The sequence below is a fragment of the Pseudonaja textilis genome, chromosome 1, assembly GCF_049901715.1.
Source record: "Pseudonaja textilis isolate UNSWEBS1 chromosome 1, rPseTex1.2, whole genome shotgun sequence".
NCBI classification, from domain to species: Eukaryota; Metazoa; Chordata; class Lepidosauria; order Squamata; family Elapidae; genus Pseudonaja; species Pseudonaja textilis.
The window spans coordinates 108586218-108610846 of NC_141990.1; the positions used below are offsets into that span (position 1 = coordinate 108586218).

Consider the following 24629-nt stretch of genomic DNA (forward strand, 5'->3'; position numbering starts at 1 on the left):
CATGGTCCCAGGTTATCACTTCTTCATGCAGACACAAAATTCAATTTCATGCTCATTTTTATATTCTATTCCACATCTTATTACCGTTTTATATTTTCTACATAGTTTTCCCCTCTTCTAATTTTCTCAACTTTGTTTTGATTATCTCAGTTCAAATCATTATATTTATACTTTTGTCTGTCCTGTTACAATTTCACATTATCTTTTCTTATTAAAAGAAAATTTCCCTGTAGTTACCAATTAGAGTATGACACCTTTATATCCTTTAATTTTATCCATTCAAGCTCTTATTTAAGCTTCAATGTATAGCTTTAAGATTATAGCATTCAATATAATACATAACTTCCAATCGAATTCTGCTTGGTACATTCTTAAAATAGACACTATATTCTTAAAAAGAAAAAATTATATATATGTGTAAATAAAACACATTCCATTCCAATTCAATTCTATCATTAATATGCATTAAAATCTTAACATCTTTAACATTTCTTTTCAACTGAATATCATACTTCCTTGGGAACACTTATAAACTTTCCATAGTTAATTCTTTTTTTTCCATATTTCTCACTTTTATTTTTATAAATCATTACTAATAATTAAAAATGTTCCCATTTAATTTTCTCAATCATTTTAATTCATTTATTTATTACCAAACATTCAACTACATTACAGTAAATATTTTATCCATCATTTTAATCATATTTTCTAAAATTATTTCTGTTTATAATATAACAATGCTATCTTATGTACCTTTGCAGAATCCCTTTTGCAATTAAATTTTCACCCATTATCTCTAAACAAGCTTATGGTTACAATCCTTATATCTTTTCCTGTTTCTCCATTTCTTGTTTCTATCTTTTGCAACTTCTTTTCCTTGCCTTCTTCCCCCTCTTCTTCTCCCTCCCCTTTTTACCCCCTCGTCTCTCTACTTCTAACTCTCTCATCTGTAATCCCCTCTTCTGTTGCTTTCTAATATTATACTTATCTTTCAAATTGTTCTTCTTCTTTTTGGTTGTTTTTTCTAATCTTATACCTTTCACTCTCTTTCCCCCCTTTTCTTTCCCCCCCCCACTTAAAATTATTTTATCATTAAAGATGGCTTCTTCTTTGTCCCAATCTTCTTGTTCTGCAAGCGTTTCTTGTTGCTTCTCATAGTTCCAGATCTCCATTTCTAAGAATTGAAACACGAAGCCAAAAGAACTTCTCCCTTCTTGTGCATCTTCTTTCCATTTTTTAAGTTCCATTTTCAGTTCTTCTAAGAGTGATACCATTTTAAAAACTTTTAAACAACCACCCAGTTAATTTTAGTCATCTAGATGCAAAAACCAAAAATCACCAAGTAATCCAAATAATCCAAGGCTGTTTCTACTTGCTTCTTTTTTTCCACTTTCTCTTCCTGGGGTTCTATTATTTTGTTACCAGGTTTATATATAAATTTAAATATATGCTTTTTTGTTTATGCAACAAAAGGATGCTTAAAATTTTAGAAAGTTAATAAAAGATTAAGGAGCTAGAGAGATTTGGAATTATTGTTTTAAATTATCAAAAATATTTGTTCTCATGGGAAAATGAAAATTGCTTTCATTTTGTTTTAATAAGAAGGCCTTGAAGCCTGGACACTAAAGCCAAAGGATAAAGAAAATGGAAAAGAAATCTTTGGTGAAAACTTCTGAATACCTTTCAGCCAAGTGTTTGGATAGAATGGATCAAATGCTCGATAAAACTGACAGAGCACGTTCTAATGAAGTTGTAAAGTAAGAAAGAGCTGCAACAGATGCCTATGAAATTAATTTGAAGGGGGATTTAAATGTAATACAAATGGAGCAGGTGGATGACTCATTCCATAAAGGAGATGAACATATATTAAACCAAGAAAGTAATTTGATTATTTTTTTTCCTTTGGATATACAAAATAATTCTACTAAAATAATTCTACTGGAAAGACTGTTTTTAGAAGTGACAAATAAAAAGATAAATATTACTTATTAAAAAAAGAGAAATCTGTTAAAGTTCTGAAGGATTCTTCTTTGAAACATAGACGAGTAACAAAATACCTCTTTGTCTTTTTCTTTCCTTTTTTTGAAGGAGTTAAATAATAATTTTAAAAAAATCAGGGAAGATTTATAACAGCTTGTTTGACTAAGGTTAAAAAAAGAAAATAGTTATATCTGTTGCCCTTACTGGACTTTTGCTGACAAAAACTGATTGACATTTGGACTTTGTTTTCCTTATCTAAAAGATGAGCTGGAGAGATTATGTTTAATTTAGAGATGGTGGATCACCTATTAAAATGTTTTTACCTGCTGGAATAAAAGGGGAAGTTTGGGGGGGGGGGATTCCTTCCCTTTTTTCTTTTTTCCTTTTTTCCTTATTTCACATCCCTTTTTAAATTTTTCTTCATTTGTTTGTTTCTTATATTTTTTGTAATTTCTATTCACTTTTATTCTATTTATCAATCTTAATAAAAATCTTTTAAATAAAATTGTTTGCCATTGCTTTTAAGACTGATAACTGAGTTGGCTTTGTGCCTAGGTTCTATTTCTAGTCTGATGTCTTAACCACAGTGGTGGTATGCTACTGGTTTGGACTGGTCTGCAGAACCACTAGTAAAAAAAGCTGACATCAGCTGAGAGGAGGGGGAAAAAGTCCTCTGACAATCAGCTGAGAGGAAAAAAGAAATAAAAGCGCAGGATCAGCCCTCCCACCCACCCCTGCACTTTTTTCTTCTTTATCCTCTCAGCTGATTGGCACTGCAGGTATCAGCTTGTGTGGGAAAAGCTGCGTGCCAATGTTAGGCAAAGCATGCCCACCAAGCCACGCCCACCAAACCAGTGGTGAAACAATTTGAATCCCACCACTGCTTAACCACTACACCAAACTAGTTCTCTTTTTATTTAGTTGCATACGTTTCCTTAGGCCATTTTGATTGAATTTCAAAGCTGCTTATTTTAAGAATTGTATCATTAAGACTGATAACTGAGTTTGCTTCTTTGCTTCAACCTTCCCCAACCACTGTGTTGTATTTTTACTTTATAAGATCATTGTTTTTACCCTTGGTAAGTCAATCATGAGCTCTTTTGTCTCAAAGGTAGACAAAAAATATTTTGAACAAGCAAATGGCAGTAATCTTGCTGACAAAATATGCTTGTGTTTGGTTAGAAAAGAATTTTACAAAAAAAGCATATTGCTAGGAATGGATAAATTATTTCATTTCTTTCTACATTTTCCCAACTTTTTCAGTAGCATTTAAGAATTGGTTTGTAAATATTAATAACTTCTAATTGAAAAAACAAACAAACATAAATCCCAACCAAATTCAATAATTATAGCTGTTTCCAATGGAGATTCAATTGTATTGCATATCTTTACCATGCTGAACAGGAATAATCCCTCAACAAAAAGAAATAGCTAACTTCATTCACTATTGATAGAGCCATGGTGGCACAGTGCAGGATGACTCTGCCTACTGCCAGGAATTCAATCCTGACAGGGTTCAAGGTTGACTCAGTCTTCTATCCTTCTGAGGTCAGTAAAATGAGGACCCAGGTTGTTGAGGGAAATATGTTGACCCTGTAAATTGCTCAGAGGGGGCTTTAAAGCACTGTGAAGTGTTTATATAAGTGCTATTACTATTGTGAATGTGACTGAAAATACAGGCTTTTTAAAATCATACTGTAAGTTTTCTTTTCTCATATAGTTGGCAATGATAATCACACATTCCTTCTACTTTCTATAGAAAGGGGTGAGTTTGCCAAGTCCCTGCCATCAAAATTCTTGTTTATATTTCTAAATTACAATTCAGTTCTTAATAAGCTCAGTGTTTGGAGCAGCATTCTGCCTATGAGTTTCTTATCCCAAAATTTAATTGCTAATTCTTTCTAAATTCTTGCTAAAAGTAAATAAATCAGAACCAACTCTACTTATCTTTGAAGATCAGCCAACATCACCTAATTGATGTTGCCTTCTAAGGCTTCTTTCTTTACATTGGCAGATAAATCTAGATCCATATCTACTTTGGAACATATATATTCATCTTCTTTCATCATTTGTTTATTTGTCTTAGAACTAGAACTGAAATCAATATAATTTCCTTAATAAAATGGCAAGTTGAAGCAAAAAGGTATAAAATAACTCACCATGCTGCCAACTTCAGCCCTTATTTTAACAACAGTTGCAGAAGGATGACTCCAACATATAACATGTGAATCAGTTAGGTGAACCAGGGTTTCAGTTTATACTTTGAAAGATACTACAGGGCTGTTTCCAATCATCTAATTCTCTTGGTCTTGCTTAAAAATTCTCACTGATTGAGTTGTTACATACCAGTGCTATTAATTATATCTTATCTGTAAAGGATTTAAACATGCCAGTCTGCTGACATCAATTATTAAATAAAAGAAGAAAATGATATGTTTATTGGGAGATACTCAATTTTGACATTGTTTTTTTTCTTTTAAGTTCATTCCTTATTTTAGACATACCCATTTTTCAGAGATTAAAAAGAAGAAATTATTTACTGCATCTCTCTTCTCTACATAAACATAATATACTCTCTATATTTTCATTCATGAAGACCATGAGCATGATTAACTGAAGTCTTGACAGCAGTTGACATTCCTCTCTGACCAAATATCCAAGATAGAAATGTTAAACAAATGGGGGCCTTGTAACAAAATATTTAGTAGTTTAGTAGTAGTAAACAGGAAAGTTTAAACATAGGTTCAGATTCTCCTTTCCCCTAAAATCTAAAGTTCAGATGCAGTGGCAAGAGAAAGAAAAAGCAGATTCATTATTCCAACCATTTGTAAAATACTCTTTTTTTTCTGAGAAAGTAAGGACATTCTAAAAGACAATTTGAGACCAGGTGTTGAAGCCATTCGATAGGAACAGAAGGTATTTTCTTGGGATTATGGATTTCCTCATTTTCAGTCCCAAATTCCCTAGTCTGTGCTATAGAACTTGTTGCTGGCTATTTATGCTGTGTGTCATGCCATTAAACCTCTGAGCAGATGTTCAGTTGCCCAGGCATAGTGACCACAAGGGAAGAATGATGACTAGCTATATCTATAAGTAGATAATAGAGTCTTACAAGAGGAGAACAACTGATCATTCTATGTAGCCATCAATGATATAATGAAATGTCAGTAGTTGAAGTTTCATCATAGGTTTCAAGGAAAGGAAAAGAAAACCTTTCAGTCCTTGAAATGAAATGTATGAAATGAAATTTCCAGAGTTGCCTTCAATAGTATCTCGTAGCAAATAAAAAATAAACACTTCAAACAACAATGTATGGATGAAAAAAAACAACTGATGCTCTTTTTATAAGTATCTCTGGCCATCCTACAACTTCCACTAACATGTCTCCATTAGTTCTACCTGCTTTAATGAAAATGGAATTCATAAGAAGATAAAAATAAAAGTCTTGATTCCAGGTAATTTCATGGACATGTTCATGGAGCTTTCTCAGCAATAATATGGAAGTGATTTTCTTTCACATAGAGGGTTTTTTTTCCCGACCACTATACCTTCCATTCAACTTTATTTAGCTTGAAAGGCCAGGCCAGGCATGTACAAACCCCTGTTGAGTCAATTCAGCCGAATCCACACAGATTTATGAGAAAAGCTGCTCTTAAGAGATTTATATTTTACATAATTTATACCCAAACATAAGTCAAATAATTTTGGATACCTCACAAAATCATAATAGCTTAAGAGCAATATATTTAAAAAAGCAATTAAACCACCAGTTACCTCACCCCTACGCAGGCCTGATTCCTCAAACAATTGATGAAAAAAGCACAATCTTTACCACCTTATGGGCTGTAAAAAGTGTGGGAGCCATCTAGACCATGGGGAAGAACTGTTTCAAAGAGTGAGGGCTACCATATAAAAAACTTTCTTCTTCACTTCTGCCTGCCTAATACCCTGAGGAAAGAACATCTACAAAATCCCCTCTAGGCTTGATTTTACAAAATGGACAGACTATAGTTGAAGAAAACATCTCAGTAAGTATGGACCAGCTACCATGCATTATCTTTCAAAACCAGCATTTTGAATGATATGTGGAGACATATTAGCACTATTTCAATGCTTTCAATATAGGTATAATATTCTAGTAAGCAGGCTGCTGCATATGCCACTCAGGTAAATTCCAAATAATCTTCAAGGGCACTCCAAAATTGAATGCATTCTGATAATTCAATATTGTGATAATAAATGCATAAGGCCTCTCCCATTGTCAATACCATTTGCAGTTGCCAAGATCTGCAACTGGGCCACCAATTGAAATTGGAAGACAGTAATGGCCATGGACGCCATCTACTGATCATACAAAAGTTGTATATCCAAGAGAATGCTACAGTTCCAGGCCTGGTCCTTAAGGTGACTACAACTTTACTCTAAAACAACTTAGCAGTTATCAAAGACACAGATCATTTCTGAAGAAATTGTAACTCTGTCATACCAGGATTCAAGTGCATCCTTTTAATTCCTATCCAATTCTTTACAAGCTCTAGAAACCAAGTGAACTAATCCATTGCATCTTCTGATGAATCTCATAGCAAATCAACAACCCATGCTACTGAGAAGTTTCTTCCTGCAGTAGTTTCACACAGATCTTAAACAGCAAGGGGGAATAGAACTAAGTCCTATAATACTCCATACAGCAGGGCTGTCAAGCTCCCATGGGCTGGATGCATCATGTGCTAGCCACGCCCATGCCCAGTTTAGCAAAGGGGAAAAAAGTTCCAATATGCCATGTGATGCCAGCGTGACAACATGAGTTTGACACCCCTGCCATACAGGGTTGACTAAAATCTTAATTGCACATTCTCCATCACTGCTAAATGAGATCACCAGCTCTCAAACTCCAGCTTTCATAGGCATTTCAGAAGGATTGGTGCACTTCTCCACTTCTTTTTCCTGGTTTTATGAAGTTATAATTTTATGGCTTTAATCCACATTGGATGTATTTTTTATTTGGGTTTATAATAATACTAGACATAAAATAAGGGCTGGTAGTTACTAGTGGTTAGCATTCTTAATATAATTACTACTCCAAAAATTCCTTTACTGAACTGATGTTCTTCATCCACTGTATATAGAAATAAAACTTTCCAGAACATCTAGCTGGCTAAGAATCCTGGAACTCAAGAATTCCAACACTGGGAGAGAGTCAGATTGGGTTAGGGTTAGTCCCTTCTAAATTAACCATACACTTGGTTTAATGCCATTCCATCTCCCTTCCCCACAAAATGTGGTACTTCCTTTGAATCCAACTTATTTCTTAAGCAGTACTTTCTTACAGAGATGGTCTCCATTTAAGAGTAGCAGAAAGCAAACTAGAGACTTGCTGAGATTTTTAAAGATTTTTTTTTAGTTTATTTTGAAATAATTTTTCCAACTAGAACTCAATATATTCAATATTTATTTAGTATTATTTCCTTATAGTAGTGCTTTTTTTTTTGGTAAAGGTAGATAACTGTAACATTTAATTCAAATTCCAAGAAGCAGTCTTCATTTTGATGTTATAGAGAATCAATATGAAAAGAAGTGGAAGAAAAAGGAAATATGATTTAGACATCTGCTACTTAAATCCTTTAGTAAACTGCCAAACAGAATGCTTCAAGTTGTTTTTAGCAATAAGGAAACTGCACAGTAAGTTTGATAATACATTGATAATATTTAAATGAAACAGCTCTTCAGCAATTTTATGAGATGAGTTACTGTACAGATGGTTTCTATCACACAAGACTTTTCTTTTATAGTGCTACAGGTGGTAGGATAAAAAGGGAACAGTGTATGTGAAAGAAAGGTTAAGACTAGGAAATTATCATAAAGCTTAACAGAGCAAAATCTGTCTCCATGAAATAACTTATTAATTTTAGATAATTCTTGAAGGCAGTTATAAAAGTTATAAATTACAAAAAAATCTGTGCTTGCATGAATCATAATTGTTTTTCCAATCAAAAAAGCTGTGTAGACATGCACACAAAAGAACAATTTTGTGGTTATTTAATATTCTGCAGTAATAAATGTATTTTCTTTACTTAGATCTAGGTTCTTGGGGGGAAAGGAAGGCAAATGTCAATAGTAAACTACAGTTCTTGAAATTATGCTTTTCCAAATTTAAATCCTACTATGGTATCTCTTGGTTACAAGTATCCATGATACAATAAGTTTGAATTCTATGCATGCTTATGTTAGAAAATAGAAAGCAATTATAACAGTTAATAGAATTGAGATTTCTGTTATTTGCTGAGTCTTTTATCTCCTTCAAGAGTTGCTTTTTCTCTTTACAACTTCTTCTTGCAATGGAATTTTCTCATTTTTCCAATTTTTTGCAAATACAATCCTAGCAGCAGTCAATACATTTACAATCAAATATTTCAACTCTTTACTATAAGTATCTGGTAGTATTCCCAATAGAAAAACTCCGGTTTCAAGTCTATATGCTTCTTTGTCATTTTTCCAGCCACATGTGGATTTTAGTCCAATATTTTCTAGCATCCTCACAAGTCCACCACATGTGATAGTATGAACCAGGTTTCTGATGACATTTCCAGCATTTTTCGGATTTGTTCTTAAACATTCTTGCTATCCTTGTCGGGGAAATGCCACCTGTAAAACATCTTATACAAGTTTTCTTTATAGGCTGTAGACATTGTCATTTTATAATTTTAGACCATAATTTCTGCCATTTCTCTAAATCAATCCCATATCCAAAATTCCTCCCCCACGCAATCATAGTTTCTTTAACTTGTTCTTCCTCAAGCTTAATTTGCAATAAATAACCATACAATTTTTAATCACCTTTTCATCAGTACCCATCAAAATCTTATCCAAGTCAGTTTGCTTATCATAAAATCCCTCTGCTTTGGAATCCTCATAGTACTTTGAATATATTTGCAAATATGAAAACCAATTCATCCGTATACCTTGTTCTTCCAATTTTTGCATCGATTTAAGTTCACCCTTTTCATCTAATAATTCCCCATAGTTAACTGTTTGTTCCTTTTTATAGATTATAGGATAAGAAAACGCTTCTATCGTCGATAACCAAACTGGAATTTTCAAATAACACTGTTTTTTTATCTTCTCCCAATTCAACCACAGAGACTCCCGTATATAATGCCTTCTAAAATACCCCTGTGTTTTAGTTCCCTTGTACCATAAAAAAAGCATGCCAGCCCAACAACAAATCATGACCTTCTAATGTCAACAATCTGGTTTTCCTTAATGTTATCCATTCTTTAACCCACGTCAAGTTTGCAGCTTGGTAGTACAACTCCCAATTAGGCAGTCCAAACCCTCCTCTAAATCTAGCATCCTGTAAAAGCTTTAACTTTATTCTTGCTTTCTTACCTTGCCATATATACTTCAAAACAATTTTATTTAAATCCTCAAAATATTCTTTTCCAAGCCTAATTGGTATTGTTTGAAACAAAAATAAGACTCTGGGTAAAATGTTCATCTTAATTGTTGAAATCCTTCCTATTAATGACAATTGTAAGTTCTCCCATTTTTCAAGTCTTGAGCTATCTGTTGTTTAAGTTTAATATAATTATTCTCCTTCAATGTACTACATCTTGATGTCAAATATATCCCCAGATACTTAACCTTGTTTGTAACTTGAATTTTTAACAGTTCTGCCAACTCTTCCCTTTGTTTCAGCAACATATTCTTTGACAAAATCTTTGTTTTATCTCTATTTATTTTCAAACCAGCCACCTCCCCATAGACCTCTATCTTTTCCAACAGTTTCGAGGCTGTTTCTATAGGGTCTTCCAAGATAAAGACTAGGTCATCTGCAAAGGCTTGTAGTTTAAATTCTTCCTTTTTAATTTTCATTCCTTTTATAGTTTTATCTTCTCTGATATTTCTATTCAACACTTCCAAAGTCAATACAAATATCAAGGGAGAAAGAGGACAACCTTGTCTTGTGCCTTTTCTTATATTAATAGGATCTGTAAATTCTCCCTCCATCATTACCTTAGCTGTTTGTTCATTATAAATTGCTTCTATTGCCTGAATAAATCTTCTAGCAAAGCCCATCTGTTCCATTAAAAGTAACATAAATCTCCAATTCACGTTATCAAATGCCTTTTGAGCATCTAAAAATATCAAAGCCATTTGCTTTTCAGGATGTGCCTCATAGTATTCCAGGGTGTCCAGAATTACTCTCATATTGTCTCTGATTTGTCGCTTTGGCAAAAACCCATTTTGGTCTGGGTGGATAAAGTTATTCAAGTACTTTTTAAGTCTTTCTGCTAATATTGAAGCAAAAATTTTATAATCTGCATTTAGTAAAGAAATCGGTCTATAATTCTTGATTTGCAGTAGGTCCGCCTCCTCTTTTGGAATAAGTGTAATGTAAGCCTCTGACCATGTTTTAGGTATCATCTTTTTTAACATAACTTCATTCATAACTTCTAACAGTGGAATACACAGTGATTCTTGAAAGATTTTATAAAATTCTACAGGAAACCCGTCTGGACCTGGTGCCTTTCCATTATTTTGTTTCTTAAGTGCTTGACTTAACTCCATCATTGTTATATTACTTTCTAGCATTTCTTCAATCTCTTTAGGTATCTTAGGTAGATTTGCATTCTGTAGGTATTGTTTAACTTTCTCCTCATCAATGTCTTCTTTCTTATACAAATGCTTATAAAAATCATAAATAATCTCTTTTTTTTCTTTGCTGCCATAACAAATTTTACCTTGGTCGTCTATTAACTGCGGTATTTTCCTCGACTCTTTCTCCTTTCTCAATTTGTATGCTAGCCATCTACCTGGCTTATTTGCATCCTCAAAATAATTCTGTTTAGCATTCCTAATTTTCTGTGCCAGTTCTTCTTTCTCTATTAAATCCATTTTATGTTTAGTTATATCCAGTTTCATTTTAACATCTTTTCTGTGTGGCATTTTCTGTAATTCTTTTCAAGTCCCTTATATTCATCATCCAAGGCTTTAAGAGTTCGCCTTTTCCTGTTGTTCTTTTTCTTGTATAGTCTATTATCAAGCCTCTAACATAGGCCTTCATTGTGTCCCAAACATTCTGTATTGAGGTGTCTTCTTTTCTGTTCTCTTTAAAGAAGAAGGCCAATTCTTTCTCCATCCATTGTATAAATTCCTTATCCTTTAAAATAGAATTATTTAATGTCCATCTCGATCTTTTCCTTTGTCCCTTCCATTCAATTGTCAATGGGTTATGGTCAGCCCAAGTACTTGTTTCAATATTTACTTCTTGAATACTAGACATTAAATCTGTTGAGATCCAAATCATATCCAGTCTGGACCATGATAGATGCCTATTTGAATAGAACGTAAATTGCTTAGATTTATCATTTCTTTCTCTCCATATGTCTTTTAAAGTTAATTCATCTATCATTTTAAAAAAGGATTTAGGAAGAATTTTCCTGTTATGCTTTACTGTTGTTGCAATATAGTCAAGTCTATTATCCACAATTCCATTAAAGTCTCCCATCATAATTACATTAGCATAGTCAAGTTCGGCAGTCTTAGTATGTAATTTTCTATAGAATTCTTGGAATGTGCTGAGATGAGTAGATTGACTTTTGAAATTAGAGAGCAAGAAGATAAACAATTTTATTTAGTTTGGGATCTTTTCTATCAATGGTTGAATGATGAAATATTAAAATATAAAAGTTAGATAATAAGGAATAATAATGACTTTATTTTCCCTTTCCTTTTATTGGTTTTTGATACTATATTTATATAATAGTTTTCTTTGTTTCTTTCTTTTTCATATTTGGGATAGAATTGGTATGATTATAAGATTTGTTTTAGAATAAAATATTTAAAATATAGTTATCTCATAAAGGCATGACCGAATAAAAGTTTAGTCAATTTTTTTTTTTTTTTCTTTAATAGAGATACTAGGATTTATAAATTTGTATTGATAAGAGTATTATATAAAGTAACTGTAATTGTGACTATGAGGTGAATGCACAAAACTGATGGACCAACCGACTTACGGTGTGTACAAAAATATGGGGAGCTGATACTTTTATGTTTTGTTGTTGTGTTTTTTATGTTAAAAAAATAATAAAAATTTATATATATAAAAAAAAAAGAGTTGCTTTTTCTCAATCATATAGAACAGGGGTGTCAGACTCATGTCATCATGTCAACATCACATGATGTATCAGGACTTCTTTCCCCCTTCATTAAACCAGGCGTGGGCATAGCCAGTGTGTGACACATCCAGACTGCTGGCTGGAGTTTGACAGCCCTGGTCTAGAAGGAAGCTTAAATTGTTTCTCCATAAATCATACATATATAGCTTTAGGTTAGCAGTGACTATTATTTTGATCAAAATATTCCAGAAAGTTTTGTTCACAGCTCTTCCTTTTTAAATATTCTATCTTTATTGTTGTCTCCAGTTCAAAAGTTTAGTTTAGTTTACTTTATTGTCATCGCACATCATACAACGAAAATAAATACCATCTTCAGTGTACTATACAGAAGAATTCAATAGAGTTACTGCCCTGGGATAGAAGCTGTTTTTCAGCCTATTTGTCCTTGTTTTTATTATCCTGTATTGTCTGACAGATGGTAATAGTTCAAAAAAATGGTGCCCAGGATGGATGGATCTTTGAGAATATTTTGAACTTTCTTAAGGCAGTGGGAAATATAAACTCTTCCAAAGAGGGGAGCGGGCAACCAATGATCTTCTGCAATGATGTAAACTCTCTGAAGTGCTTTCCTATCTGCCACTGTGCAATTGGCAAATCATACAGGAGTGCAATAAGTTAAAATACTCTCTATGGTGCAGCAGTAGAAGGTCACCAGCAGTTTTTCATTCAGTTGTTGTTTTCTGAGAAGTCTTTGGTAGCATAATCTCTGCTGGGCCCTTTTGACCAGTGCTACAATGTGAGCACCCCAGGTCAGGTCCTCTTTTATGGTAACACCCAGAAACTTAAAACTGGCCACTTGCTTTATTCAGTCTCCAGTGATAAGCAAGGGATGGATGTCTGATCTGTTCCTTCTATAGTCCACTATAAGCTCCTTGGTCTTATTGTTGTTGAGGACCAAGTTATTGTCTCCACACCACAAAAGCTACCGGTCCACCTCATTTCAATAGGCAGACTCATCCTCCCTGGAGATGAGTCCCACCACTGTTGTATCATCTGCAAATTTAGTAATAGCATTACAAGTGTGAGTGGGAATGCAGTCGTGCATGTGAAGAGTATAGAGTAAGGGACTCAACACGCAACCCTGTGGTGTATTAGTGTTAAGAATAAGGGCTGAAGAGATATGATGACCTAATCTGACCCTCCATGAGTGGCCAGACAGGAAATCCATAATCCAAAGGCAGATTGAATAAGAAAGACCAAAGTCCAGAAGTTTAGACACTAGTCTACATGGAAGAATTGTGTTAAATGCAGAACTAAAATATACAAAAAGCATCCTCACATAGCACCCCCTTCCCGCTGTTCTAGATGAGTCAGAGCAGTGTGAAGAGTGATGGCTATAGCATCCTCTGTAAATCTATTTTTTTTTTCTGTATGCAAACTGGTGTTTATCAAATGTATGCAGAAGACCAGAAATGATGTGCTGGCAGACCAATTTCTCAAAGCACTTCATGATGATAGGAGTGAGTGCCACTGGTCTGTAATCATTGAGGTTATTGATAAGGAACTTCTTTGGCAGCGGAACAATGGTGGTTGCCTTCAAACAAGATGGAATTGTGGACTGGGATAAAGACCGATTGAAGATCTTGACAAAGACTAAAAAGGAAATGGGATCTTAATGTTTTTCCCTCGGTTAGTTGTGATTCAGCATGCTTCTGAGAAAAGACTTAAACTAGCTATTGTGATTTTTAATATACCTTTAATGTACCATGATCCTTAAGCCACTTAAGATTTTAAAGATCAGACCCAATGCTCTAAATTGTATTCTCAAATGGATTCTAATGCAGCTAACAAAATATAAATGTAATATGGTCAGATAGTCTGGCGTTATTCCGATCTGATTCAGAGTAATGCATTATCTTCTTTCTAATTGTAAGCTGTTTTTCTTTATAAAATGAGCTAAATATGTGACCATGTGAAACAGTAATTGATTAATTAGAGAACAGCTAGTTTTGCTTGCTGCAGCAAAGTTCACAGAACAGAAGGAATGCCTCAGAAGACAGCAGTGTGGAGGGTTCTCAAACCTGGAGTTAGTTTTGAAAAGCAGAAGGTTTCTGTTTAAAGCTTGAAGGAACTTCAAAAACTTTCTGTAAAAATCTCTTAATCAGTGGATTGTCCCAAATCTGACTTTTGAAGTTAATGGAAGTAAAATCATTCTTTTAAGATTCAACAATATAGTTTGCTTTATGAAAATAGATGCTGAATAGATGCTCAACATTTATTTAATGTTGCTGTGTAGTTCTCATACTGTCAGAGAAAAACCAGCTGATATCAGATCTGCCCATGACCCAAGAAAAATACAGCTGGTTTCCTGCTCCAAATAGAAAGTTGTACATTCCTTGTCTAGTTGTGTGGGAGAAAGAATATATGTGTATAACTTTCTATAATAAAACTACATATCAAAAATTCCTAGATTCCTCTATATTTTTTTAGTTGGTTTTAGTCCAGTTTGTCCTAAGAAACCTGCCAAGTGCAATTAATTGTGTAATTTAGTTATCCAGATGTGTGGTCTTTAACTCATAGGATAGTCATTAATGCAGTGGTGGCATTCAAAAACTTTTACTACCAGTTCTGTGGCGTGGCTTATTTTGTTGGTGTGGCTTGGTGGTCATGTGACTGTGTGGGTGTGCTTGGTGGTCATGTGACGGGGTGGGCATGCTTGGTGGTCATGTGACTGGGTAAGCATGGCCAACTCAACATCACTCATGTCAAGGGGCATTTCACCCAGTCCCTCCCCTCCCAGCCACTCCTTGTTAGCCCCAGCCTCAATGTATCTATAGTTCTGTAAAAAAAAAAAATCACCTTTTTAAAACTTTATTATCTGCATCCACATACTATAGATGTACTTTTATGGACAACTGAAAGTAGGAAACGGCTCACATGCTTTACCCAAGAGTGTGATAGGCAGGTCACAAAACAGGGTTTTGAGGAATTGCCACAAAGAAGGGTGGCAATGTATTTTCCAAAGCAGCAGAAGGCAAAACAAGAAGCAATGGATCAAAACTGTACAAAGAAGAAGCAACCTAAAACTAAGGAGAAATTTCCTGACCGTGAGAACAATTAATCAGTGGAACTGCTTGTCTCCAGAAGTTCTGGATGCTCCAACACTGAAGGTTTTCAAGAAGAGACTGGACAGCCATTTCTCTGAAATGGTATAGGGCAAGGGTCTCCAACCTTGGCAACTTTAAGACTTGTGGACTTCAACTCTCAAAATTCTGGGAGGAATTCTAGGAGTTGAAGTCCAGAAGTCTTCAAGTTGCTAAGGTTGGAGACACCTGGTATTGGGTCCCCTCCAAGGATTGTTCTGACACCTTTGCTTGGCACTCCACTCAGACTTGGCATCCTCAGTTTTCCTGCCTGAGCAGAGGGTTGGACTAGAAGACCTCCAAAGTCCCTTTCAACTCTGTTATTCTGTTGTTCCTAAGTTAAATAGCTAAGACCCTCATTGTGACCCTATGTCTTTTGCTCCCTCTAGTCTAATGGGCTAATAAGATTTTTAGAAACCTACAGTTGAAAGTTCCTTATGTCTCCTTACCATGAAGACCCAATTTCGTTTGCAATTTAATACCAAGCTGATTGCCCTTTTAGCATTTCTCTTGACACTTCTTCAAAATGCACCCCCAAGAAGCCACACCTCTTCCCCCCCCACACACACATACCAGAGGTTGGATTGGATATCTCTCTCCTCCCTCTCTGCTTTAGCCTTAAAAAGTCTGCCAGTGCTGCTCCTCATTTAGCAATGCTTAAGGAGAATTAGGGGCTAGAGACAGTTAACATTCTCATCTCTGCTACAGGTGAGACTGTCAGAAAAACTTTTTGGCAGGCACGCAATGCCTTCTCCTCAGGCTCTCAGCACTAATGAGAGATGCAGCTCTACTGGCCAGGGTAGGCAAAGCCTTTCATTTTGTACAAACCATCTGCTCCCGGCAGATACACACTTATGGGTGGCATGGGTGGGTCCATTCAGTGCACGGAAGTTCAACTGCTAGCCCAGCCGTCTGGTTCGAGCCACGGGGTTTTTTTAAAAAAAATATTTTCTGTTGAGGTAATTCCGTTAGGAGCACATACAGGGAGAGAAGTGTTTGAGAGAAGTGTTTGAATAATACACACACAGCACACAGATACACTGTACAGTAAATGTAGGTTTTTATTTCCAGAAAGGTTTAAGCAAAGTTCAAAACAAGCAGTCCAAAATCATTCACAGGTAAGATCAGTCAGTTTTCAGTCCAGGGATAATCCAGTAACAAAGTCCAGTGTCAAAAACAGTTCAGTATTAGACTTACATCAAATCAAAGAATATCAGTCAATTAGAAGAACAGCAAAACTCTCCAACAGAAGGAAACAGAGACTCACTAAGACACACTCTCTTCTGAGACTCAGACTAAAACTAAAACAACCCAGGTTTCTGGCTCCATCTTATGGCCACTTGAGAAACCACACCCAATTACAGATTTAGTATTCTCTTAAAGATACAATATTAAAATGTCTATCCTGGTTTATATATTTCCAACCCAAATACCTGTTAGGTGACTTATATTCATAACATTCTCCCTTTTTGGGTAGGACAATATATACAACCTTACATTCTAAGTCCATAATCCTCACAGCAAGCCTTATGCTTTATAGATCCTTGGGCCTTTGTAAAATGATCTGCTATATTGTTTTCTAACATACAGTATTCCATCTTAATCATTTTACATTGCACACATTGTCTCACATTTAAATATCTTAAATCTGTGTGTTTCGTTCTTGTTTTAACAGCAATATTTGAAGCCATCTGTATTGCTGATTGATTATCTTCATAAATAACAATAGAATCTGTTACATCAATTCCCATGACAATTAGTAGTTGTTTATACAAAACTAAATCTGTACATAGTAAAGATAAACATTAGAATTCAGCCTCCATTCTTGACAAACTTAGATGTTTCTGTCTAATAGATCTCCATCCAATCAATGTTTTTCCCAATAATACTACAGTATCCAATGTAGATTTTCATGTATTCATGTCTGTAGCAAAACTTGCATCAGCATATGCAGTTAAACTCAGTTCATCTTTAGGTTCCAAATACAATGCATAATGCATTGTTTGTTTCAGATATCTTAACACACATTTAGCAGCTTGCCAGTGCCTTTCAGTTGGCTAGGCTTTAAATCTAGCTAATTGATTAACACTGTATATGATATCTGGCCTTGATCAATTACTGAGATAAGATAAACTACCAATCAAGGACTGATAAATGTTCTTATCAAAAAGAGGACTTTGTACACCACTATGGCTAAACTCCTGGCTCATTGGTGTTTTAGCTGGCTTACAAAGTTCCATTTTAAATTTTCTTAGTAATTGGTTAATTTTATCTGCCTGTGAGATTTTGTATCCTCCCCTAGTTCTATCTATCTTTAAACCAAGATATTGTTTGATTTCTCCTAACTGTTTTATCTTAAATTTCTTTTCCAATAGTGAAATTATCTCAGTAGCTTCTTGTTCAGTTTTGGTGATTAATGCTATGTCATCAGTAAATAATAGCAACAATGAAATTATACCATTACTTTCTCTTTTAAACAAACATGGATCAGCCATGCCAGCTACAAAGCCTCTCTTAGTTAATTCTTTAACTATACATTGCTTCCACTCATATCCTGATTGCTTCAAACCATAAAGACTCTTTTTCAATCTCTAGCAATCATTATTATCAGTATTATCATTTTTGAGACCTAAAGGTTTCTTTAAATATATAGTGTGTTGCAATGATGCATGAAGATATGCCGTCTCTACATCCAAATGATTTATAACGTATTCCTCCTTAGCTGCCCACTAAAGCTGCCCTTAATGTAGTAGCCTCCAGACTAGATGCAAACACCGCATCATAGTCATTTGCTGTCTGATTAAACCCTTGTGCTTGTAACCTAGCTTTATGGGTAACAGTTCCATCTACACCTGTCTTAAGTTTATGTGTCCATTTACATCCTATGGCATGTTTACCTGGTGGCAACCTAACATTTTCATATACCTCAAGTCTTTTTTAATGATTCTAGTTCCTTATCCATTGCTTTCTGCCAAGCAGCCTGATCCTTAGCAGGATACAGTTTTAGTTCACTATAATTACTTGGAACTGTATTCACTTGGCATACAACATTAGCCTGATATCTATCAGGTGGTTGTGTTACACGGGTTGAACGTCTTGGTAATACAGGGCTTACTGATGGACTTTCCTGTGCCACCTGCTCCTGTTCCTGTGCCTGTTCTCCTACTTCCTCCTGTTCTTCCTCTTTAATGGCTATTTGTTGTTTACTGATATCATCTTCAGGGACTATTTGGGTGTCAATAATAGTATCATTGCTGGATTCCTGTTCCAGCTTATCCCATCCAACGTGCTCAAGAAATTTTGCACTAGCACTACAGTAAACATGAGCTATGCCTTCATCCCAGAATCTAAATGATCTATGGTTGGCCTCATAACCCACAAAAAATAACTTCTTAGCTCTATGTTGCCCTTTCAGTCTTACTTGAGAGGAAATATGCACCCATGCTGGAGCTCCAAATGTGTGTAGGTAACTTAAATTTGGTTTTCTGCCATTGCAATGAATGAATGGCAATTCTCCAGTTGTTGTATTCACTACATTGTTTAAAACATGGTTACTACACATTACGGCTTCACCCCACAGTGTTTCAGGCAAACCTGAATCAGATAACATAGTGCGAGCCATGGCTTGTAATGTTTGCCCTCTTCGTTGTACAAATGAGTTATGTTGTGGTCTGTAAGGTGCAGAACGTTTATGCTCAACACTAGCCAATTTCAACATAGTTTGGAATCTTTTGTTAACAAACTCAGTCCCATTATCAGTAACTAAAATAATTACTTTACTTTTCATTTTTCTCTCAGCAAACCTTAGCCAGTTAAGGAAATGTTGGAATGTTTCTGTTTTGTTTTTCAGAAGATAGCAGAAACCGTATCATGAGTAATGGTCCATAATACTCAAAATATAACAGGCACCTCCTAAACTTGGTTTCTTAGGACCAATTATGTCAGCAAAAACAACTTCTAAAGGTTCTTTGGTCTTAAACCCATTAAGTCTGTTTGCAGGAGTAACCTTACTTTTCTCCTGGCTACAAGCATTACAGTTTAAATACTTGCTACAGGGTTTTAATTTTACTCCCTCTGACAATTCAACAGTTTGTTTGAGTATTTTGAAATTAATGTGCCCCAGACATCTATGCAGTAAATGTATACATTCATCATGTGGCTTAACATTGTTATAAACTGTGTTAGCCATCTTCAATTGGTCATCATGTATTATATTTAATCATTCTCTAAATTAGCAGTAACACTTTTACCCTCTTCCTCTATTGTACAGTTATCTCCTCTAAAGGTTACTACATAACCAATATTAACTAAAGCCCTTACTGTTAATAAATTAAATTTCAGTTTAGGTACATATAACATAGTTAAATGTTCATTTATACAAGAACAATATGCAGTACCTTCATCTGAAGCTTTGATCTTCCATCCATTTGCCAATGATATATGTTGTTTACTTGTAGACATCTTTACAAACCTTTTTCTATCTTTAGTAATGCACTGTGATGTTCCACTATCAACAACCCACAAATCATGGTTTACAGTTGAATTGCTAGACATAGCAAAACTAACATTCTTCTTGACCTTCTGGTGATTACCAGTATTCTGTTGTTTTCCCTTCTTACAGAATCTAACTGTATCTCCTCTAGCCCCACAAGAAAAATATTTCCTAACAGTTTAGGCAGTTGAAGACAAATCCTCTTCTTGTGGTTGTTCCTTCCTCAGTTGGTCCCTATCCAGCCATCTTCTTGCCTCTTCTAACAATCTTCCAGTTATGTCAGTCAATGTCAGTTTATCTCTGGGCAGGACTTCTAGTGAAGATACATAATCATCATAATTTTCATCCAATGAGGAAAGAATGATGTAAACTTGATGCAGCTCTGAAAATATCAGTTCTTTTTCATGTAGCTCTTGAAAAGTTCTTTTCATGAAGTTTAAATTAGCTAACATATCTCCACCTTTCAGAAGACATGCTCTAAACAGTTTACGTGTAAGATGTATGTGTGCACCTACACTGTCACGAACATAAATCTTCTTCAAATTCTCCCAACACTTAGCAGACTCTTAGACTCTTCTCCACGAATATGGACTAGCTGCTGGTCACTCAGTGTTAGTCCAATTATACAAAGAGCTCATTCGTTGTTCTGTTTAAAGTCAGCAAGCTTCTTGGCATCTTACTCATTATTTGGATCCCAAGCATTTACATCTGGTGGGTCTTGTACTACATTCCATAAACCTTCTCTACGCAGAAGTAGACTGCACTACATAGACCAGGAAACATAGTTTGTTCCATCCAACTGGGTTATCAGTGATAGACTTTTTGAAGTGATTTGTGCCATCTTTATCAGGATAGTAACCCACAATTAAACAGTAAACAGCTGCCTGTATACAGTACTGTGTATTCACACCAACTCTCAGTTATCTGAGCCTGGTATGGTCTGGGCCCATAACCAGTGTTGAGGTAATTCCCCGTTAGGAGAATGAGCACGTGCAGGGAGACGTATTTGAGAGAAGTATTTGAATAATACACACACAGCACACAGATACACTGTACAGTAAATGTAGGTTTTTATTTCCAGAAAGGTTTAAGCAAAGTTCAAAACAAGCAGTCCAAAATCATTCACAGGTAAGATCAGTCAGTTTTCAATCCAGGGATAATCCAATAACAAAGTCCAGTGTCAAAAACAGTTCAGTATTAGACTTACATCAAATCAAAGAATATCAGTCAATTAGAAGAACAGCAAAACTCTCCAACAGAAGGAAACAGAGACTCACTGAGACACACTCTCTTCTGAGACTCAGACTAAAACTAAAACAACCCAGGTTTCTGGCTCCATCTTATGGCCATTTGAGAAACCACGCCCAATTACAGATTTAGTATTCCCTTAAAGATGCAGTATTAAAAAGTCTATCCTGTTTTATATATTTCCAACCCAAATACCTGTTAGGTGACTTATATTCGTAACATTCTCCCTACAGGAAGCTACAGAAATGGGAAGCATACCTCTGCCTGCATAACTAGAGGGAGACTCTCCACCCCACAAAAGCCAATGGCTTGAAAGCAGCTCCTGTGCTACCCCCACCCAATTCCCCTGCTGCCTTCCCCATGGGGAGAAATTGCAAATGTGGCATGCCATTCAGGTGGGAAATGCCTGGAATGCAATAAAAGCCCACCCACTCACCTCCTGATGGCAAGCTGGCTAATGGGGTGAGAGGAGAGGCGGAGAAGGGGAGCTGATTGGAGCATTCCAAAAGAAGTGGGTGAAGGAAAGTACATGTGCTACAGCATGCTGTGATGCCCTCACTCACCCCTTTGCCTGGCTTCCCTCCTCCCGCGGTCTCCTCAGTGCTCACTCATGCTCTCCCTCCCCAGTCTATTTTGATTGCAGGCAGAGCCACATTGCCTTTTGCAAGCCTACTGTTGGTGAAGCTGGGTGCTGGTGAGGGCTTCTTTTGCATAGGTTTGTCTCGCTGTTGGGGGGAAGAATGGGTTCCTCCCCAGGCCCCCATCCATTTTCCCCCCAACCAGGACAAGTAAGCAACTGGGCAACTGGGTCAGGGGCATGGTCAGCCAGAGGCCACCACCGGTTCAGTGACCCACACCAAATCACCGCTACCGGTTCACTTGAACTGGTGTGAACTGGTTGAATACCACCTCTGCATTAGTGCCAATGTTGACTGGAAATTTGAGGGATTGAAATCTACATTTCTGAAGAGTATTCAGATTACAGAAACTTTGGTAGAAGTGCCTGTATTAATTTTTATAACCCTGATTCAAAAAAAGTAAGAGAAAGTGAAGAGATTTAGTTTGGTTTAAAGAATGGCTACCTTTTCTGGAACATTGAAAAGTAATTCAGTGAAAATGGAATAGAAAGCTTCCTTTTTATAACAAGACAGTTTGCTAATTATTTCTAGTCTAGGAGCATCTCCATAAAATCTGAAATATGTTTTAATAAGATGTCCCAATCATAATGTGTTTTTAAATAATACACTCCTAAACTAACAACTACAATCTATTCCATTGTCTCTGTCATTAAGCAAAATGGTTGCTAAGTGAACAGGTGACAGAGAGAGGAGAGCCAGAGAGATGCTGCAAAGAGCATTGATTGTTGCCATCTCATTCAGACAATGTTCTTTAGTAGAGTTTCATATGTCGGGCCTGGTTTTTCCCTTTATCTTTCCCCTCACAGAAGGATGGTTTAAACAAGCTATCTTTTCCTGAGCTGCTTTCTTCCACAGTGCAGCGATTCCATAAAACAGGTGTCTTCAAACTTGACAGCTTTAAGACTTATGGACTTCAACTCCCAGAATTCCTCCTCCAGTCACTGTGACTTTAATTAGTTAAGAAGAATCTTCAGCTGGCTGGTATTGCTGACTGAAACTGACCAAATCTTAGTCAATTTCACACTGAAAACTCACAAAATTTGGTTGTAAATGCACATATGATTTTTGTATTACTGTTTATTAGCATTATGTTTGAAAATAGCCATTATTGAGTAGTCACTAAATGAGGAGTGGCTGTAAATTGACTTTCCATATATAAATCATGTTATACCTATGACTCAAAAATCTTTTCTGTCCTTTATGAAAATATTACAGGAAGCTTTTCCCACCTTAATCATATTCACATTGGAGGCACTGGCTCTGGAGTGTTACTACAGTCAGTGGGTGAACCTGCAGGGCCGGCACCTCGAACGCCTCCCTGCCCCCTCTTAGCACCCTCAAGGGGGCCAGCAGAGGGGCACTAAGAGGCAGCAGGGGGGCAACATATTGAATGCGGCCGCGGCGGCATGTAAAGTGCCACCGCTTCCACATTGGAGGCACCAGCTCCAGAGCGGTGCTAGTCAATGTGTGAACCTGCAGGGCTGGTGCTCGAATGTCCCCCTGCCACCTCTTAGATCCCCCCTGCTGGCCCCCTTGCCTCTTAGTGCCCCCCTAAGGCATCCCACCCCCCCTCAAGGGGTGGTACCGCCCACTTTGGGAAGATCAACCAAATCTGGGTTGCAAACCCAGATCAACCAAATCTAGATCAACCAAATCTGGGTTGCAAAAAAACTGGATAACCACTAGATGGCAGGAAACAAATATGTCAAACATTAATGCTTTGCTGCCTCTAGTGATGGGCTAGATTTTGCCAGTTTAATATGGTAACCCAACCAATCTCAAGCAGCCTAGTAATAAAGTAAAATAAACTCAGGTTTAAACTGTAAAAATCTTTCCTTTCTTAAATAGATGGAACAATGGCCTGTGTTATGCAAACATCTAAAGCTTTGGAGGGATTGAACCTTAAAAGGGTATTATTCATTACACTTCTCTTTTGCCCAACCTAGCATTTAATACTTACTTTTTAAAGTTGCCACTAGTAATCCACCTGTTTTTTGCACCTGCATGTGAGCCTTCTTAAAAAGCCAGGATTGGTGAAATCAAAAGACCCAAGGCCAAATTAACTTCTTTGATCTGAATGGCAGATGTCATCTCCAGTGTTTTCTTCTTTGTATGCTGAACTTTCATTGATGTCAAGAACCGAGATGAATTGATAAGGTGAAAGGAATATTAAGTCATTCTGTCCGGGCTTAGCAGCCTATCATGCAAAGCTGCTGAGAGCTCATGTTGTTTTGTTGTGTTTAGTTTTGAGACTTAGAGGAAATTGGATTTTTTTAAAAAAGAAAAAATAAAGTCATATTTCACGGTAGCCCTTTTAATACTCTTTTTCACTTGCTACAATCTGGCATTACAACATATTGTCAAAGTATATAGAAAATTATTGCCCTGACAACTGATATTCAAAAACAAAGCACAATGTAAACTCCAGTAATTGTTACTCTATTGACTTCTGTCAGGTTTGGATTGTAGGTGATTCCTCAGCACCAGAAGAAAAAGAAGGAAAAAGATACCAAGAAAATAAATAAGGGCACTTTACTTATACAATAACTTTGGACACATTTAAGAAGAAACAAATAAATATTTACAGTTTACAGAGACGACAAGGCTATAGCTTAAATCTATCACAAGATCTAATCTGGTTCAGCATTGGGATCAGAGGTTTACCTTTCCGAGCTTTGGACTCGTACTAGAGACCATCTTCAGAGAACTTCTCTCTACTGGAATATGTGCTTTGGTCTATTCTACGAGTCTATTCTATTTATGTGGTACCTTCCTATTGGTTGATTGGTGGGTTGATGGCTGGGCTATTGTCTGTTGTTTCTTGTGCTGCCAAGTCCCCAGCTCCTAAGCACCTGATAAGCTGGTGGTAAATCAACACTCCTGTTAACTGACAAGCGGGGCCTGTTTCCCAGGTTTCAATCATTTCCCTGACTATCTTTGTACTTGCACTACTAACAATCTCAGTAGCAGCAAAAATTGAATGCATGTCCTTTTTCACTGTAACATG

General features: G+C 36.1%; 1 long non-coding RNA gene across 1 annotated transcript in view; it reads right to left on the reverse strand.

The window, feature by feature from the left end:
• Nucleotides 1-24340, reverse strand: part of LOC148127751 (uncharacterized) — an 87186-nt gene extending 62846 nt beyond the window's left edge. Inside the window, exon 1 of the long non-coding RNA XR_015741084.1 lies at nucleotides 24287-24340. This is a non-coding gene — a long non-coding RNA (uncharacterized LOC148127751). The remainder of the gene's footprint in view (nucleotides 1-24286) is intronic.
• Nucleotides 24341-24629: the final 289 nt, after the last annotated feature.